At 45.5% G+C, this 20,607-nt stretch overlaps 1 protein-coding gene across 2 annotated transcripts in view; it reads right to left on the reverse strand.

The window, feature by feature from the left end:
- The window catches only part of KIAA0825 (KIAA0825 ortholog), a 2,111,807-nt gene that overhangs the window by 1,304,251 nt on the left and 786,949 nt on the right, over window positions 1-20,607 (reverse strand). The window lies entirely within an intron of this gene.

The raw sequence follows: 20,607 nt of genomic DNA on the forward strand, positions 1-20,607 counted from the left end.
TGGAGGGCCATCAGCTCCAGAATGTTGATGTGGAGCTGGGACTCCACTGGAGACCAGAGACCTCTGATCTCCACCTCTGCTACATGGCCATCCCAACCCAAAAGTGATGCATCTGTCATCACTATCAGCTCTGGGTGGGGGAGGGAGAGGGGTTTACCGCTGACCCAATCGAGGTCCAGCAAACACCACTGCAGATCTTTGCAGTGTCCTCTGAAATCTGAAAGGGGTCAGAGAGGTCCCCTTGATGTTGGGCCCACAGAGACTTCCGATCCTACTGCAGAGCCCGCATACTCTACCTGGTGTGCTCAAACAGAAGGATGTAGGAGGCCATCAGTCCCAGCAGCCTTATACTCGACCTCACGGAAATCCGAACAGAGAATTAAAGATCAGCATCATAGCCTGAATGTCCTGGACTCTCTTTCCTGGGGGAGAGGCCCAAAACTGAACAATGCGGAGAATGGCCCCGATGAAGGGAAGCATCTGAGAAGGAGTAAGGTGTGACTTTGTCATGTTGATAGTGAACCCCAAAGATGATAAGAGGCTCCTCATAGTATGGAGGAGGTTGACATCCTGGCATTCCTGGGTGAGCCCACCTTCAACAGCCAGTTGCCATGGTACAGAAAGACTGGAACCTCAACCCTCCGAAGAAGATCTGCCACCATCCCTTTGCGAAAACTCGAGGGCACTGATGGGACCAAGGGGCAGCACAGCAAACTGGAAATGGTCCTGTCCCACCACAAACTGCAGGTAGTGGCGGTGGGCTGGCAGATCAGGAATATGAAAATTGGCATCCTGCAAGTTCAACACCACAAGGCAGTTTCCATGGTCAAGGGCAGACAGAACATGAGCCAGGGTGAACATCATGAATTTCCCCTTTCAGAGAATACACTGACAGAGTGCAGGTCTAATATAGGCCAAATGCCTCAGTTCTTTTTGGGCACACTCTCGATAGCCCCTTTGGCCAAAAAGGCTTGTACTTCCTGCTGGGAGGGGGGTGTGTTTCAACTGAGGCCTCGAAGCGATTAAGGCCTGGACTAGGCTACCGTCTGTGTGGGGTAGGCTGCACCAGAATGTGCTGGTGCCCAGCCTGGTGTGGGGAGGAGGAGCGCAACGGGGCTCACTCCGGCTCATCCAGCATCACAATCAATGTCTTATCCCCACTTTTAATATAACGATCAGTAAGCCACAGATGGGGGAATTGCTGTGCCACTGAGGAAGGGGTGTGCTGTGAGTGAAGTGGAGAAGGTGGACCTGCACTCATATGACCACATTTGTGCAACGGCTGAATGGACAGGTGCTGGCCTAGTGGAGGACCACTCAACATGGCAACATGGCAACAACATAGGGCAAGAAAGACAGCTCTTTAAAAGACATGCTTATGCGTGCTGGCAGCAGCCGGGACAATACTCAGTAGTCTCAACAACCCATGATGGGGACGGGGGTGAGATGAGGGCCCCCCTAATACAGTCCTTCATAAAAAAGCTCTTCAACTCCCTGCAGGAGGACATCCAATCAGTCAAGTGGGAACTATCACAGGACCTCAGGAATGTAAAGCATGATCTGGCACTTCAGGATAATTAAACAGCACAGGGTGAGGAACTTCCGCATCTGCGATGAGAGGTCATTCGTTTACATGAACAACATGCCTCTCTTCAAGCCCAGGCAGAGGACCTTGAAAATCACTCAGGAGTAACAATATTTGTGGTCAAGGGTCTCCAAGGAGAGCAAAGGGAAATTACATAATGGATTATGCCCTGGCCCTCCTTCTTCAGATCTTTGACTCAGACTAAAATACAAGTGGACAAAGCCTATAGAGTAAACTGTGCTGGCTTGTGAAGGGCTCATTTGCCGGACATCCTCGCGTGTGTCCATGATTTTCAGCTCAAGGAGACTAACTTGAGCAGGGCGAGGGATGCCCACTCTGTCCAATTTAGAGGTCACAAGGGACATCTCAGCCTTGATTCTTCAAAAGCACAGAACCTTTCATCCATTACAGGGTTTCTGTGAAATAAATGAATTTCCCAGAGCTGGGGTCATCTGTATCTGTTCCAGCTGAACGTCCGATGGAAGGACGACCTGCATCAACTAAAAACAGTGGCAGAGGTGTGGCACCTGTTAAACATCCTGGCTGAGGGTGGCTAGAACACTTGCCACATGGTTCTCCTGGGAGCAGTGGCGGGGAGGGTTGAGGGGGCTTGCCGATGGTGACAGACTTCAAAGTTGCCCAGGGGTCTTTGCCCGGACCCACAGCCCATTGCACACGAGAGACTAGCGGTCATAAACAGCCTCACCTGTGACCTGGATGGACAGGACGTGGAATGAAATTGGCTTCACACCTACCAATGCAGTGTGAGGGCCTGAGATCCAGCAGTGGCCCACTGACTGGACTGGACACAGTGGGTGGAGGAGAGGCAGGGGAGGATGCACTAAACCACTGAATGTGGAGAACCCAGCTAACAGTCCTAGACTTAATCAGAAGGCCACCTGGATGCACAGAAATATATGTTGGACTACTTAGTTGTTTCCTATGTTTTGACTGGGGGACTTTTGAGGACTTCTTCCGCCCCTGTGTTTGTTTCCTATAGTTTTTTTTGGTTGGGATTGGCGTTCTGGGAATTAGTACTCAATCCACTACAGAATGCTCTAGCAAAGCCTGGAACTCCCCTGAGAATGAGTTTCCACCCAATGTGGACTCTAGCCATGGTGTTCTGCTCTAGCTATCCCAGTGAGGAGGGAGAAGTACAAACTTACACCTGCCCCCACTCACACTGACCTAAAGATCATTAGCCTCAATGTGTGAGGCCTCAATAACCCAGTTAAGTGGAAAGCAGTACTGTCCTTTCTGGGGCGTAACAGAGGAGACATTTGCCTTTTCCAGGAGACCTATCTGCTATCCGGGTCCTGGGGTACACTGAAGACATGTCTCTATCCACAGCAATACTTTTCCTCTAACTCCACCAAGACTGGGGGAGGGTGGTAGCTATTCTTTTTGCATGTTCCTTCAAGGTAGCCGAGATACAAGGTAGACTTAGTGCACCATGTCCAGATGGGGGGGGTGGGGCTTTCCTTTACTGTCACCTCTATTCATGCCCTAATGAGAACCAAGAGAAATTTTTGGAACGTGCAGCACAGGAAATAATTGATACCCCAAAACATGCAGTGCTGATGGGGGGAGGGGAGATGTCAACCTAGTTATGGACAACGACCTTGATAGGTAGGGGTAACGGTTTGGCCATGCTGGAGCTCTTTCTAGGGGAGGTGTGGAGTGGCTGTGGGAGACAGGCTTTAGAAGATAGCCCACACCAACGTCAGGGCCTACTATTCTCCAGCCCACAAAACGTATGCATGCTTTGATTACATTTTAGGCATGCACATTTTCCTACCAGAATTAAGGTTGTCGATACTGAGCCACAAGACTATGCACCTTCGAGACTTACAAAGTAGGTAGATTTGATCAATTGAGCACATGGAAACTTTGGGGCAGCCTTGTGTATCAACCAGACATGGTCAATAGGATGATGCGTGCTATTTCTGATTTCTTGGCAACACAGCGACACAGAAGATGTCCCCATTTCATCCCTCTGGGAAACACTAAAAACTGTGGTGCAGGGGAAATGCATTGCTATGTCTGCAACTGAAATTTAACTGCGTGTAGATAAGAGGAAATGGTTAGAAGCGCAGGTACAGGAGCTAGAAGCCATTCCATAAGAGAACGGATGCTGCATGAGTTTGGTGACAACTTGAATCCACATGGGTTCAGCTTCGAGGTCTCCACATTGATAAGGCAGAATATGCTCTGTTACGATTAAAGAACACATTCTATGTGGGAGGTGACAGATGTGGGAGACTCCTGGCCTATAGACTTACGAATAAGCAATAGAGGGTAGAGATCCTTCTCGCATGAGATGGTGTTGAGGTCTCAAATGATGAGCACATACCCATGGTATTTAGGGACTTCTATAATTATCTCTATGAGGCACAGGAACTAGCCAAGGCAGATATCCAAGCTTACTTGCAGGGAGTAAGTTGTCGATTGACTCCCCAGCAAGTGGATCCTCTCGATAAGCCCATACAGATAGAGGAAGCAGTATCAGCAATAGCATGGCTGAAGCTGCATAAGACCATGGGACCAGATGGTTTCTCCACCCTATTCTGTGGGATCTTTTGTCAGGTCCTTGCTTCAATCCTCAGACTGTTTAATTCACCCCCCAGGCGGTGGTGCAAGGAAATGGAACACTCTCAACCCACTTCCCAATCTGCAGGGGGATGCAACAAGTGTGCTTGCTGTCCCTCCTGCTCTTTGCAATATATATGGAGCCTCCAGGTTGACCCTAAGATTTCTGGAGTGTAATTTGGGGGGGGGGGGTAGGTCAAGGAGGTCAGGGAATGCATACCCTGAGAATTTCTACCGGGGGTCCTCAAACTGGGGGGCCTCAAGTGATCCCAGGGAAGGGGGGGTGGCTCCAGACTCTGGCCAAAAGAAGAATTATGCAGATAACAGTGCTTTGTTTTAAGCAGAAAATCATTTATTGCATTTTAAAAAAGGTACCAGAACTTAACTGCAATGTTTGAAAAAGTCTAAACATATTTAAACGTTGCCAACTTAATAGAATAATTGTGAAAAATTCAGAGGGGGGGCAATGACTTTTTTTTCCCAACTGGGGGGTGGAGGGCAGCATTAAAACGTTTGAAAACCACTGCTTTATAGGGATGATATCAACAACCCCTTGCAATCTCTACCACCATTTCTTGATGAGCTGAGAAGCTGAAAAGCTTTAGTAAGGCATCAGGCTTCAGCATCAATCTCCAGAAATCACAGGCCCTTGGTCTTAAGGCTGTGCCACGCACTCAGGAACAGTTGGCTGCCCAGCAGCCACTAGGGTAGCCTGCACCTCCACCTTGGAATATAAATTGCTCTGACGTACCTAGATACAGCAGCCATTAACTACTGAACACCATTGCACCAGACTAAGGCAGACCTGGCCCAGTGAGGAAACTATCGCCTCACCTAGCTTGGAAGGAAAGCTGCTCTTAAAATGACCACGTTCCCTCAAGCACCCTCCTCCTGTTTCAGGCTTTGCTGCTATCCCCTTATGGGGGTGGATAAAATGCTACAGGCAGAACTTGACCATTTTGTCTGCGGAGGGAAATACCCAAGTATGCTCCGCAATATGACGTACCAACCTACTGCTAAAGGGGGCCTGGGAGTTCCTAACCTTACTCAATATTACCAAGCTGCACAGCTCCACTTCCTTCTTGAATGGACTCGATCCGAACTAAATAGCACTGGTGCTTTATGGTTTGGGTGATCGCAGGAGATCACCTGTGGAAGGCGTCACGGCTCACCAGAAATAGTGGACGTGAGGCCTATTTTCCTCACTGGCCACCAGATCCATTCTCGAGGTTTGGGATAAAATAGCAGTCCAGAGATGGGTGTCCTCCCAACCCTCTCCCATGAAGCCCATTCTGGGTAAGCCAGAGTTTATGCCAGGGCTTTGGGCAAGGGACTTCGCCATCTGGCAGTATGCAGGCTGCAGACCCGAGGTGGCTTTTTTTGACACCTCAGAGCCTGTATCATTCAAACGACTAAAAGTGAACTTTGGGCTTTCAGATTGGGTGATGCAACCTGCAGTGAGGAGGGCACTTAAGTGCTATGAGAAATTGATTCTCATTAAGAACAGTAATAAGAGTATTATCTCTGAGCTACACATGATACTGGTGCATTCTGACGCCAGAGAGAAAATACCAGGCCAGAGGAGATTAGAACAAGAACTTGGTCACACACTTACGCACAAAGGCTGGGAAGATGTCTATTACAGAGCCCACTACATAGCACACAACATGACCAGTTTAGAAATGGCTACTAAGATTTTGACATATTGGTATAGTACCCCTGTCAGATCACACATGGGCAAGTCTGCTCATTTGGAATACTGCTGGAGAGGAGGCACAATGACAGGCACACTCTTACACTTATTGTAGTCTTGTAACTGCCTTCCTTGATACTGCAATGCAATTTTGAAGGACACTGACACTCACCTTGCCACACAACTCCAGCGCTTCAAAGTATGTGTTTTACGTGGGCTACCACACCAATTGACCTCCCCTGAAATCTAGATGGGGTACCTCATCCGTCTGGTGCTAAGGGCAGCATTAGAGATGATGCTCTCTCATTGAGGGCCAGAGGCAGTTCCTAAGCATACAATGTGGCTGCACAAGATTGGGCATTTGCTGGGCATAGAGAAACTAACCCTGGCAGCCCATCATAATCTAGAAGTTTACTTCAGTCTATGGGCCCCATATATCGCGTTACTCTCCACATGTCCTAAATATTTAAGAGTGTTGTGCCTGACTGTCCCGGAAGGTGGCGAGTGCGAAGCAGAGGGAGACTACCTAGACCGCAGACAGAGGTGTGCTGGGAGAGATCTGACCTAGTTAATGTTGCAGCATATTGAGTACTTTGGGGTCAGGAAGGGGTGGGGGCGGGAAATGGGTTGGGTTTGTGTAGGAAAGTAGCCTCTTTTTGGCATGGTTACCCCCACTTTTTGCCTATTGTCAGTATGTTTTGACTGTGTGCACTGGGATCCTGCTAACCAGGACCCCAGTGACTGTGCTCTCTTCCTTTAAATATGGTTGTTTGGACCACAAACACCCCACATTTGGCATACTGGTGCCCCCTTATAAGTCCCTAGTACGTGGTACCCAGGGCATTGGGCCACCAGGGGTTCCGCATGGGCTGCAGCATATATTATGCCACCCATGGGAGCCCATGTAAAATATGTCTGCAGGCATGCAATTGCAGCCTGTGTGAAAAGGTGCATGCACCCTTTCATTTCAGGTCACTGCACCAGGTCACTGTAAGTCACCACTATGGTAGGCCCTCCTAGTCTGGAGGGCAGGGTGCAGGTACGTGTGTGTGAGGGCACCCTTGCGTGAGCTGACGTGCCCCCACAAACTCCAGTTCCAGTGAGTGCGTGGATGCCATTTTATGCGTGTACCAGACATTGGTCACAACCTATATCACGGGACATAGGTCACAACCTATGTCCAGCTACATAATGTTAACTCTGGGCCTGGGCATGTTTGGTATCAAACATGTCAGAATAATACCCCAGCACTGTTGCCAGTATTGGTTGTATGATTCCATGCACTCTGGGGGCTCCTTAGAGGACCCCCAGCATTGCTCCCACCAGCTTTCAGAGGTTTTCCAGGCAGCCCACACTGCTGCCACCCCTCAGGCTGGTTTCTGCAATCCTGCTGCTTGACCAGCTCCAGCACAGGAAGGAAGCAGAAAGGATTTCCTTTAGGAGAGGGGGTAACACCCTCTCCCTTTGGAAATAGGTGGTACATGGCTTGGGAGGGGTAGTCTTCCCAAGCCACTGGTATGCTTTGCAGGGTACATTTTGTGCTCTCTTTGCATAAACCAGTCTGCACCGGTTCAGGGACCTCCAGTCCCTCCTCTGGCACAAAACTGGACAATGGAAAGGGGAGTAACCACTCCCCTGTCCATCACCACCCCAGAGCTCCTCCAGATGGCCCCTTGATTCTGCCATCTTTAATCCATGGTGGGCAGAGGCCTCTGGGAGCATCTGAGTGGCCAGGTCAGGCAGGTGACATCAGAGCCCTCTCCTGATAGGTGGTCACCTGGCTATGTGACTAATTCCCTTTCCAGTGCTATTTAGGGTCTCCCTCTTGGGTGGGTCCCCAGATTCGACGTGCAATACTCCAGAAGGAATCCTCTACAACGCTTACTTTGACTTCTGCCCACTGGAACTGGACTCCACAGGAACCTACGAACTGCAGCAACAGTGAAGACTTTGCCCTGCAACATTGTTTCTACGGCTACCTCCAGCAACTGCAACATTTCCCCAACTGTGCATCCTCTGAGGGCGGCAAGTCTTCAGTCTGCACAAGAAGCAAGAAGGAATTTCCCTTGGAGTGAAGGAGTCACTTCCCTGCATCTGCAGGCACCAACTGCAATGACGACCGGCTGCATTGATCTCCTCTCATCCTGAGCTGTGTGGATCCTGCATCACGGGTGGTGGTCTGAGTGGTCCCCTTGGTCCTCTCTGCCAGCTGTCCAACTTTGGTGAAGGTAGGGCCTTGCCTTCCCACGGAGGACAGTACCCCCATGCACTGCATCTCTTGCAGCTACCAAGGCTTGTTGGCATCTCCTCGAAGAGATCTTAAGGCTCTGTATAGCCCCAGCCCCCAGCACTCTTCCCTATGAAGCACAGCCCTCTGTGTGCTTCTCCTGCGACCTCTCTTCAGGTGTGCTGCGTGGGCCTCTCTGCGACTCCTGGGCTCCTTGCCTGTGGGTCTTCTGTGGTGGCTGCCTCTTCTTCTTTGGACTCTCTGGACTGCTGAGGGTCACCAGGGACTCCCCCCGTGTGCTGAGTCCCCCTTGGACCTTGCTGGTCTCCAGCAGCTCCACTTTTGCACCGGCTGCGACATTTGCCTTTGCCAAGGCTTGTTGGTGATTTTTCCACAATACAGACCGACTGCAATCCTTCATCCGGTATGGTACGTTGACTGCATCACCCAGGAACTCATCGGCTCTAGTGCTGCACTGCTGATCGTCCAACTGATGCATCCAAAGACGGGTGGGTAGTGACTCCTGCCATGACCGGACACTCCAAAGTTAACTGGACTTGGTACCCTTCTTTTCCAGGTCTTCCTCTTCCATGACCCACCTCTGGTTTCTTGCAGTCTTGTCTGGGTCTTGCAATATCCTTATCTGAAGTCCTTTGGGTTGCTTTGGGGAGAGCCAGTAACTTACCTCTTCTCTCCTAGTCGCTGGGGGGACAGCCTGGTACTTACCTTTGGTGGTTTCCTTGTTTCTCCAGCTCCCCTCTACCAATTCCACTTCCTTTGGTCGGGGCCCGACCTTCGCATTCTACTTTCTTAGAATCTGGCTTGGCCTTTTCCTAGGTCTTCAGTATTGCCTATTGCTTTTCACTGTTTTCTATTGCTTTTTATGTCTATTTCAGATTACTACTGTTCATTTATAGTGCGTTTACTTACTTCCTATTGGAGTATTGGTAAATTGTGTTTTAGTGATTGAGTTACTGTAATAAAGAGCCTTTATTTTCGGAACACTGAGTGTTTTGTTTCAGGTGTCTAAGTGCTGTGTGACTACAGTGGTATTGCATAAGCTTTGCATGTCTCCTAGATAAGCCTTGGCTCCTCATCCACAGCTACCTCTATAGAGCCTGGCTTCCTAGACACTGACTACATCTCACTAATAGGGGATACCTGGTATAAGGTGATAATACAATAGGTACTCACCGCACACCAAGCCAGCTTCCTACAGTTTGAACATACCATTGACAGATATATCTGCATGGCCACCTCTATGGGAGAAAGGCTGTAATGGCTTTGGCTCGCTTGTTCATATGATCAATTGATAAAAGAGGTTTGAACCATAAAATGAAGAGATGGTCCTCCTTCATTCAGTCTGGGCGAAGGGGGGCAGTGGACAGTACGGTGGGGAAGACATTTATTGCAGAACATAACCCCTGCAAGCTATCTGCAGGACCCAGCTGTCCGAAGTGATTGTGTGCCAATTCAGCAAGCGGGTACTTGGAGTACTTCAGTTGTTATCTCCCCTTTGCAATGTAATTCAAAGTAGTCCTTTGTCTGGTTTTCATCCTACAACCTATCTTTTAAAAAGCGAGAGATAAAGGTGTTATACTTGTTTTTTTTTAGGAGCACGTAAAACATTGCAATCCCATACCATATGAATAGAACATGGCTGGAAATTGCAATAAGGCCCATATCTTTCTTTCTGTATTGTTCAATAAGGCACCAGAGCTCCACAGAAGGTCGATTATTCAGTATGATCTGTGTCTATTAGGAAAAGTGGATTCTCTATTATTAGGATGGACATTTCTCCAGACAATGTGTAGGGCATGCTCTATATGTGTGCTAATACGGGTGTGCGATGCCACTACTCTTCAAAATATATCACTTGGATGCCTCCCCACAGCTGGTGAGTGAACAACGTTGAAGTCTCCTAGCCATGCTGGTTCCCACAACCACTTCTCCTTCCCTGTCTTAAGAAGAGATAAGTAGAATATGTAATGAATAGTGTTCACTACTTAAAATACTACTAGGGTCATGTCCTGGCACAGTTTCCCTATCAGGATGATGTACCTGCCTCCCTAATTATCTTTCACAATCTCTTTTAAGCGTGAGCATCTATGCCGGTATTCCATGATTCTGGTACCTTTCAAGAGGAAATGTATTTATTACCTGCAAGAAAATCACATTCAAGGATTCTGCCAAGCGTATTCGCCATATTTTATACCAGAGAAGCAACTTTAATGTTCCATGTTAGAAAGCACACCATGGGTCGAAAATGTTATTAATTCTAAAAAAGAAAGTTCTGTAAAGAAACCCTATATGTAACCTGGTTTCTGTTCCACGGTCTGACCCCCTCACCCTACCTACCCCATCAACATAGCAATCAGAATGGTAACCCTAATATTTAATGTCGAGTAAAGATCCCTTAGCAAGTAATGGACACACCCCAGGAGTGGAAGTGACGACAGACCAATGGGCAGGCTTCTTCCACCTCACCACTACGCCTATATATACTTCCTATCATTGATGGTGACAGCCAAACATAGTGAATGTTTTGCCATACATTACTTGGAGCAGTTTGAGGGAAGGATGGTTACATTTCTGAATTGAGAGTCCATTATCTTCATCATACTGGTATCAATCTCAGCTCCAAAATCTATCTTGTGCCATTCTTGGGCCACTCCCATATAACTCCTAGTCTTGATTTGGAGTCTGTTGTCAACTTGCTGTTCTGAGTAAGCTTATAGCAACAGACCGAGTATCTCTTTTTCCTTCTTAATCGTCTGGTTTTTGGATTCGTATTGGAGCATCAATGCAAAGGGAAGTAATCAAACAGTCTCTTTCGCAAATCTCGTTACATTCTAAAGCGTTCCACTCAAGTTCAATGTACTTTTGGTAGAGGTCTTGATATAGCAGGGTTGTACAATCACTGAAGGTCACATTGTCAGTCTATCGGTCTGCATTCGGGATTGTATCTGTCACTGTTAATGATGCTACTTTCGCTAGTATGCCTGGCGGAGGAGCTGTCTGAGATAGCCATGGGGCTACAGTTCCATGAGTACACGTTACTTAAATGTCAAAAATATCTTTCTAATTTGCACGTGTCTGAAGATACCCCAACCAAATCCTTTTATGTCATCACCTGTATTTCTGCCTATAATCTGATCCTTTTGTTGCCATGGTGCAATATGTGTTTTAAATTATCAGGTTTATCGTTTAAGTCCGCAGTTTTTCAGATACATTACTGATAGTTAAGCAAGTGTCTTCCAGGTTTGTTCAGTATTTTCCAGTATTGTTCCCATCATCCCAATGAAGTTCTCATTTGGGCTTACTGCTTTGTTTTCTTTGAAGCCAATGTGTGCTCTAGTGTGTGGTTCTCCCTAGTCACCTCCTTTGGCACCATTTCATGCCAATACTAATTCCCAGTAGGATCTGAGGTTGCACTAATGTCTCAATGTAACTGTTCTCCTCATGAGAATTTGACCCACTATGCAATGGTTTTCCAAGCACCCTCTGTTGCTCCGTGGAAGGTACTCAGGGTCACATAACATGTAGCTTGGCCTCAGCCAACTTCTATAGAAGAGCAATCCTAATATCTGACCCCAGATTTTCCACTAAGACAACGGTCCTTGCTATGCAGAAAGGAGGTGGGTAGGATGCCAGAATCCTTTCCATGAAGTACTGCAGGGCAGTCGCTTTTAATCCGGATCCTCCTTCGCACTTCCATGGTAGCCAAGGTACAGCTTTGTCTCTGGTTGGAACCTTTTGGATGTGGTGTTGCTCCTTTGTTGCTATCTTTATTGTGCATTCAGGGTACAGTGTGGCAGCAGTTGTGGGTAATGTTCCCTCCTGGGGCTGGTAAATTTAACGTTTCTGTCTGCTGTCCCCTTCACTCCCTTTCGATCATTCATCTTGCAACAGGATTGTACCTCAGAATTCTTCCCATCTTTTCTGCACCTATGCCAACAATGACCTGGCTCCTGTTGCACAGCTGCCAGCAGTCTCTGTCTCCAAAACCAGTTATCTTTACCACTCCAGGCAAGAGCTTCCTCTCATCTTCGGCAAGTAAGTGGGCCCAATATGAGTGCCATTTGCAGAGTATGCTGCTTATTGGCTCAGAAGATGATACTTTGTGCTGATTACATACTCTCCATGTCATCCCCTGGCATGGTTCGTTTTCCCTTCACATTCTCACTAATTAGGACTGTTTTTTAGATGAGTATAAGCCTATTGTGGCGAGATCTATGGAAGTTCACCACCAAAGCATCTGCATCACTTCAGTGCTATCTATGCCTCCATAGTTCATTTTCTGTATTGTTGGAAATAGATCACAGGAATAGTAAGCTACAGACAACAGCTTTGAAGAAGTAGCCCGTCTCTGCAATAACATAGCTTCTATGGAAGTATCAGATGCATTGGTATCTAAAGTAGAAGACTTGTTCCAATGTCAATGAGAATGTAGGTCCTTAAGTGAATACTTTTTTGTTTAGAAAAGCTTGGTTGACTTCTTCGGACAACTGATAGGGTTAATCTTTTTTAGATAATTGAGAAGGTGGAGAAATTCTGTAAGTATATTCAGATATGTATGCCATGTAAATATTTATGAACCCTAGGAACCTTTGTAATTCTTTTACATTCTTGTACTAAGAACAATTGTGTATTACTTGTCATTTTTGCTACACCATGGCAATTTCTTCTTGACTTAATATAAAACCGAAATATTCAATTTCATCTTGACATGGAGTAACATTTTTTGTTTTACATATAATTTGTTTTGTGTCAATCATCCCATAACTTGCAGTACATGATCTCTATGTTCTTCTAGGGTACTGAGGTGAGAAAATTATGATCTAGATATGCAATACTGACCTAACCCATAAACGCATTAAAAATCTTGTTAATTAATCTTCGAAAAGTTGAAGGAACATTGCACAGCCCAAGATCTATTCATCTATATTTATAAAGGTCGGTACTGGTTGTAGGATATCGTCTTCCAATCACCTCCCTGACTAAATCATAGAAAGGTATAAGCTTATCTCGTTTGTGAGTGAATATGGATGGGGGAATTAAACACTGATTTTTGATAGTGATTGCTTGAGATTTTCGTTTCGAACACAGGTTTCCAAATTAAATGGCACCCGTCAGTGGCCTTCCCGATGATCCGCGCTGGGCTCAGAACTGCCCTTTTCGGTGGACGGCCTAAGGGTTCCTCTATTTGGATATCTTTGTTACCCAGGATCTGGATTTGCTTTTCCCAGAAAATCTGACGAAAATCCTGGAGGCCTATCACAGTGATGTGGAGAGGTGGAAGAAACTGCTGTAGGTTGGCGGGTCCCAAAAACTGCCCTCTTGCTCCTGACTAGATGCCTGATGGAGGGGAGTTCTGCCCTCCAGAATCTCCATCTCTATTATTGGACCTACAGTTGTTGGTTGTCAATGACTGAGCATTTCCATCCCAGAGTGGGCTGGACTGCTATGGCATTGGAGGACTACCTCCACTGACTCTACAGCAGGAGGGGGCAGTCCCCCTCCCCTTCCCTATGGGAATGGTGGTCAATATAAGGTAGAGTGAGACACGTACATTGCAATGGCGAGGCAGATTGTCCCTGCAGACTGCACTCTCGGATTCAGACCTCTTGAGTGGTCTGCATGAGGTAAAGGGACACAAGAAGTGGGACCTCTTGGGGATCTCCAAATTAGGTGCCGTATGGAAGAAGGGTGCATTCATCTGGTTTGCAGACTAAATATGAGCTACTGGGGAGTCAGATCTTGAGATACCAGCAGATGAGCTATATATTGAGCAAATGAGAGGCTCTTTGGGGGTAGGTAGAGGAGGGCTCTCCACTGGAATACAGGGTATTGGGGGCCACCCTGACTGATGATGCAGTGTCCCGCCTCTACTCCACATTATTAAACAATAGTCTACCACTGCTTGAACCTCTTAGAGAGAAATGGCAAAGAGACTTGGGGAGACTTGAGGATGATGACTACGGGTAGGAGTGTGGGTACCCTGGCGTGGTCGCTGTTAGGGCAGGATTCTGCTTGATCCAGTTAAAAATCCTACATAGGGCATACTAGACACAGAACCATCTGTTACGTATGGGAAGAGCGACTGATGAGTACTGCTTGCTGGGCTGTCAGATGAAGGGCACCCTGTTGTACACACCACACTTTGAGAGTGAGAGTTAACAACCTAGTCACATTCTCCAATTTTAATCAATCACTAACCACGATATAGTAACTATGCATTAGGGACACCTCTAAAATATTAGGACCTTTTATCCTGCAAGGGATTCATGAGAGAACCAATCAGACCTATCCTACTGTACCCACCAGCTAATAGGATCATTCAAAGATTTGGAATAGATGCCTCACCCACTCAATAGTGGCATGCTTCATCATCGGTTGTTTATCCACACCCCGGTGAGGTGATACTCCCGGAGCGGACTCAACCAAGAAATCTTGGGAATTCAGAAATAAAATTACCTCGATAATAGCAGGGATCCATATCAATAATACTAAAAATACCTCTCTGAATGCCCCAAGAATTTCTCTTTACTTTCCAAAAGTATGAGAAAAAATAATTGTCTTAGTCTCCCAGGGGTCTACTATGTTCCCTGAAAATCCTGTTTTTTGTCAACATGTTTTGGCCCACTTCAAGTGCCCAAACGGGTCTTGGGGCCTTCTTCAGGGCAAAGTAAACATTACCTGCTTAATGTTACTAGTGTCATGCACACCTGTGAGGCGTATTGCAACAGGCCTCACAGGTGTGACACTGGTAACAGTAAGCACCCCAAAATTAAGGAACATCATTTTCCTGGGGTGTGGATAGACAGCCGATGATGAAGCAAGCCACTATTAGGTGGGTGAGGCGCCTATTCCAAATCTTCGATTCACCATGTTGCATACCCTGTAGGCCTACTGGAAGTTGTGGGTAACAGACTGTCAGAAGTCCTAGGCTACAAGGTGCGACCTACTGCCCAACTGATTGCATTAAGCATCTGAGGTGAATAATCTCTGGACTGATATGCTCTACTTTTTAGTAACCTGCCCCTAATGATGGAATGTTGGGATTTACTGAAATACTGGGGTGCGTAGACTCTGCCTCCCATGCTGGAATGGGAAAAAGGCATGGATTGGTGCATGGGAGAGGAGAAATTGGTTTACCAAGCTCGAGGCTGTACAAGAAGGTCTGGGTTCCTAGGATGGAGGTGACCGATGGAGGTGAAGGGAAACAGTGTATGAGGATATGTGGGAGGTCCACTGCTGCTGGGATGCGGGCCAGGCTCAGGTCACATGACATAGTGTTGAGCTTTTGTGTTGGTGTGAAATGTTCTAGCTGTTGGGATATGATGTGAACTAGTCCGAATTTCAGGAAGCTCTATGCAATGACTGCTGCTGTATGTTTGCTCACATGCCTTCGAAAGTTGGGGAAGTATGCTGTTTTGTTTATTTCTTCTGTGTAAACACTGAATAAAGATATATATATATATATATTTTAAAACCCTGTTCATATATCCAGATTACACGACTTCAGTCCAGAAACCAAGATGCAAGATACTGAAAGTAAAGTGTATCTTGAGGTCAGAAGACATTGAACAATAAATGCTGCACTCGGCCAGGCTGAAAATAGATCTCAACTGTGAAACCCATATTTTCTGAGATGCTGCATTGGTGCTCAGATGTTGCCAAAAAACATGGTAATTCACATAAACGATCCCCCGATGTTGGAATGATTATGGCTAATGGAGGGACATACAGCGAAATAAAACGAGGCTGAATGGACATTCCAGATGCTTGCATTGCAAGAAATGCCCTGTCAGAGTACAGGGTTGGAAATGAAAGAGAGGGACCAGTTCATAAATGGATGCAATGACGAAGATATTCTCAGCATCCTACATATACTGTTACAGTAGGTGCTGCAACACTCATTTAATGTTTCAAGCATGTCTTTTGCGGGTCTCAGACTTTGATAGGCACATCTCGGCCCTTTGGTGTGTATCACTGTTGTCTTGCTTACATGGCTGGGTTTTTCAGGATTGGGGAATATGGGACTGATAGTTTGGGAGAGCAGTTTAGGTAGGAGCAGAGGTATTGTCTTTAGGGTGGGTGAGTGTGAAAAACCAATACACTGGCATGCACAGTTAATGCAATACGCAACGTTTTAGTCACGTTGCAGTGTGAATACTTTAAGGAGGCTATAACATGATCCACACTAGTAAAAAATAAACTCTTCTGTATTGGAAAAATAAGGGCTCTGAATAATTTGTAGTAAGATATAAAAATGCTGTTGTGCATACATAAGCAGAATGTAAACACATCCATGCTCCAGGAAACACACTTGCTAGAACCACAACACCCCACTAGCTTGGCTAGGGGATGTAGATGGAACATGTTCTCACAGGACAGCAGACTCAAACAGTAGATATATAATATTTAGTAGGGTTTCTAAATAATACGTACACCCTAAACATAGAAGAGTCAGATTTTTTTGAAGCTATCCTCAATATGGTCATACTGAAATTGAGGCAATGACCTGGGTGGGGAACCTAACCTGGTGCAAAACCAGGAAATTGACAGCTTCTGAGGCAGGGACTCTTATAATACTAGATCTGTTGAAAACAGTACCTGACACCATGAATGTGCTCGATCTGGTTGATATGTGTAGGTACTGACGTAGCTCAGAGAGTGGATACTTCTTTTACTCCTCTCTTCATGGCATACTATCACATATTGACTACTGTGACATCGGAGATGGAGACGTGGGTACTTGAAGTTACATATCTGCCCAAGACCCTGTCAGACCACACTTCAGTAAAAATTACAATTCCAGATTGGATTGCCCAAACTGGAGGTTGCAAGAGGTGTCATTGCTGGATTTGGCTTTTGGAATGAGATACACATTGCAGTGGCAGAATTCTTTCAACAGAATGAGGGTTCCAGTGCACAATATGCCACACTCTGGTAACCTTTTAAAGTTTGCATGCAAGGAATAACCATTGCAAAGCAAACTGGCATCCTGAGAGATATCTATATTCAAATAGGAAAAAAACATGAAATTAAAGACTGGAGTTAAGAGACTCAGTGTTGGCTCAAACCTTATAGCTTGGGAAATTAGTATTCTGGTACAAACATTAAATGAACAGGTAGCTAAGGGGGTTGCCTTCCTGGGGAAATATGCATGGACCAGAAAATATGGAGAGGAGGAGTAATCTAGCAGGATGTTAGCCTGGTTTCTCCAGATGTACAGGTACCACAGCTGCATACTTCAGCTCAAGGGAGAATGGAGAGAGTTCCTATTAGCCAGCAAAGAGATTATTTGGGAGTTTTTAAACTACTATGAACACCTATATTTCCCAACAACAACTAAGACTCCATCTTAAACAAAAATTGCCATAGACAATTTGTAAATAAATCAGTCTCATTAGAAGAGATTAAGACTGCCACTGATAGGAATGTGGGAGGAAACACACTTGGTTTCAATGGTTTAGCATCAGAACTTTATAAAGCATAGAAATACATGGTAGCCCCACATCTCATTGAAGTATCTAAGGAAGCCTTGCAAGTGGATGTGCTGCCTCCACAATGCACAAAGCTATAATTCCAGTACTTTTGAAACCAGGTAAAAAACCTACTAAATGTGCCTCGTATCTTCCACTGTTGTTGCTAAACCTAGGCAAGAAAATTCTGGCAAAGTTGATTGTGAGTAACCTGTCTCTGATCATGGAGAGCATGGTTTCTTCGGTCCAATCAGGTTTTGTGCCACAATGATCCACCTCTGTTAACCTTCATTCAGTTGTCGCTATCTTATATCATTTAAATCCAATGCTAGAGGAAGCAGCTATTCATTTACATGCAGAGAAGGCCTTAGACTCTTTGGAGTGGCCTTTCCTGGTGACCATGCTATGAAGGTTTGGCCTTGGGGGTCAGTTCCTGAAATCAGTCTGCCTGCTTGCACCAAACCGGTGGCCATAGTATGTATAAATACTTTGACATCCTTTATCTTTATACTGCCCATAGACCCCTTGCTGTATATTTGCAAGCATGCCATCCCACAGGGGTCTATACTTTAATATGGCACATTTGCTTCCCTCCATGCATAAAGATGACATACTGCTGTTTGTTCACAACCTGGTGCATAATCTCTCCCCTTTGATACAAGAGGTGATTAGGTTTGGCGGCTTATCTAGAATTAAAATTAACTAGAACAACAATTCACAGATTCTACACCTCTGCTGGTGTTGGAATCCCCAATTAGTTTGGTGGAGAACTCGGTTAAGTACTGGGGTATCCTCTCACACCGAGCTATCAAGGCTTTTGTGAGACTGAGCTATGTCCAGCAGGTAACTGGTTGATGCGTCAGATCAAGGTTTGGCTTTAGTTGCATCTCTGTATGGCTTGTAGAACATCAATTATAAAAATGATAATCCTCTCCAAATTCCTATAACTTTTTATGAACATTCCACTCACAATAAATAAACCATTCTTCCAAACCCTTAGAAAATTAATGACACTACTTGTGGGGGAGGATAAACAGCTACGAATACATTAGGAAATTATGGTTCTCCCGTATGAAAGAGGAGACATCAAGATGCTCGAATAACAACTGTATTATCGAGTGGCTCTGTGTCACCATGCTAGATACTGGTTCCCATATCTCACAACGGAGGGAGAGAGCAAATAGATGGTAACCATCTTGAGTCTCTCGTACCACAGTGACTACCAAGACCCAGAGCATCCGCATGGCAGGCATGGAAAATACTAAGTATCTGGGTTGGGCACTCCTTTTTATATTTGATGGCATTGTCCCTGGCCCACAATTCACTTGTCCCACTTGCCATGGAACCTAAGGTAATACAGGCCATGACTCAAGCAGCAATGACAGTATTCTCTGAAGGGACAATCCTTACATTAGAGCAGTACAAGGGTGATGTGACCCTACTCCCTTAGATATATTTATATATTTTGGCTGGAAGAATACCGTGCAGGAGATGATTTGTGGGTTCCCGGGGGAGCCAACATGATTTGAACCATTAATCCAATTGATCAGATCTGCAAACCCTACCAGATGGGTGTCTATGCTTTACCCTCTGGCTTCAAATTCTAGAGCAGTGGGGTCCATGTACAGCATGTGGGCTTGGGAGCTTGAGACTGTGGAGGAATTAACTGAAGAACAGTTTAAGTATTGGTGCACACAGACTCAAGATCAGAGTGCCTTTGGCACAAAAGTCTATGGGCCTTATTACAACTTTGGAGGAGGTGTTAATCCGTCCCAAATGTGACGGATATACCACCAGCCGTATTACGAGTTCCATAGGATATAATGGACTCGTAATACGGCTGGTGGTATATCCGTCACTTTACTGTCACTTTTGGGATGGATTAACACCTCCTCCAAAGTTGTAATCAGGCCCCATATTTTGAATACATGCACAGAGCATATTCCACATCCAAGAGGGAACACAAAATAGATCCTACTAGACCCGCAGAGCTGCCCGTGATATGAAGGGTCTTGTGTGGGGTTCCTCCATCTCATCTGGTCTTGCACCAGGTATCTGCTTTATGGGGTGCCCTCATACAAACGTTCTCCAATGACTGGAAAACAAATTGACCCAAACCTCCTGACTACTATACTAGGCTAAGTTAAACTACTACTGAGTAGCCACAGGTGATTCCCTGCAAAGGCACTATTGCTAGCGAAGCACAGAGTTGCAATACACTGGTTCAGAACAACTGCTCACATAAGGGAGGGCTGGATAAAGGGCATGATCAAGAGCAATAACAAAGTGGAGACATATGTGTTCCTGCAGTAGCACATATCTGAACAGACAGACATATGAGGGGTGTTGAGAGAATATCTTGCGATGGCCAGTGTTAATGAGTTACCAGTTCATGCTAGTAGCTCATCTTGAACAGAAAACACTCCCACAAGGAGAGACTGAACTGATAACACTTTTGAGTGAACAGCTGTTATGCAGACTGCATTTACTGTACATAACTGGTGAGGTCAGGGGATTGGATATGGGCAGGAAAAAGACGCAGGTATTGAATGGACTGTATTAATCGATAGATGTATATGTGTGTTATTCATAGCTTTCTCCTTTATTACAACCTTTCCAATACAAACTACGTAAATGACAGGCTTGTGTTATAGTATACAAAATGTAAAATATAGTGTATTGCTTACGTGATGTACTTACTAGAACTAGGGCCCTGATGTAGCTAAAGTTTTCTCCCATTCCATGTTAATGGGAAAAACATTAATGTGTATATATATATATATATATATATATATATATATATATACATACATATATATATATATATATATATATTATTATTTCCCAACATTGCTACTTTCTATCACTAGCTTTGAAGAGGTTTCTTCAGTTTGCTATTGCTGCATTAGCCCTGAAGCAACACGTGTTGGCTGTCGCTTATAAAACAGCTACGAATATATGAAGTGTTGAACTGGTTAAGAATAAAGACAATTGTAGTCAAGAAAAGAAAAAAGAAATACGT

This window comes from Pleurodeles waltl, chromosome 1_1 (assembly GCF_031143425.1).
Source record: "Pleurodeles waltl isolate 20211129_DDA chromosome 1_1, aPleWal1.hap1.20221129, whole genome shotgun sequence".
Taxonomy (NCBI): domain Eukaryota; kingdom Metazoa; phylum Chordata; class Amphibia; order Caudata; family Salamandridae; genus Pleurodeles; species Pleurodeles waltl.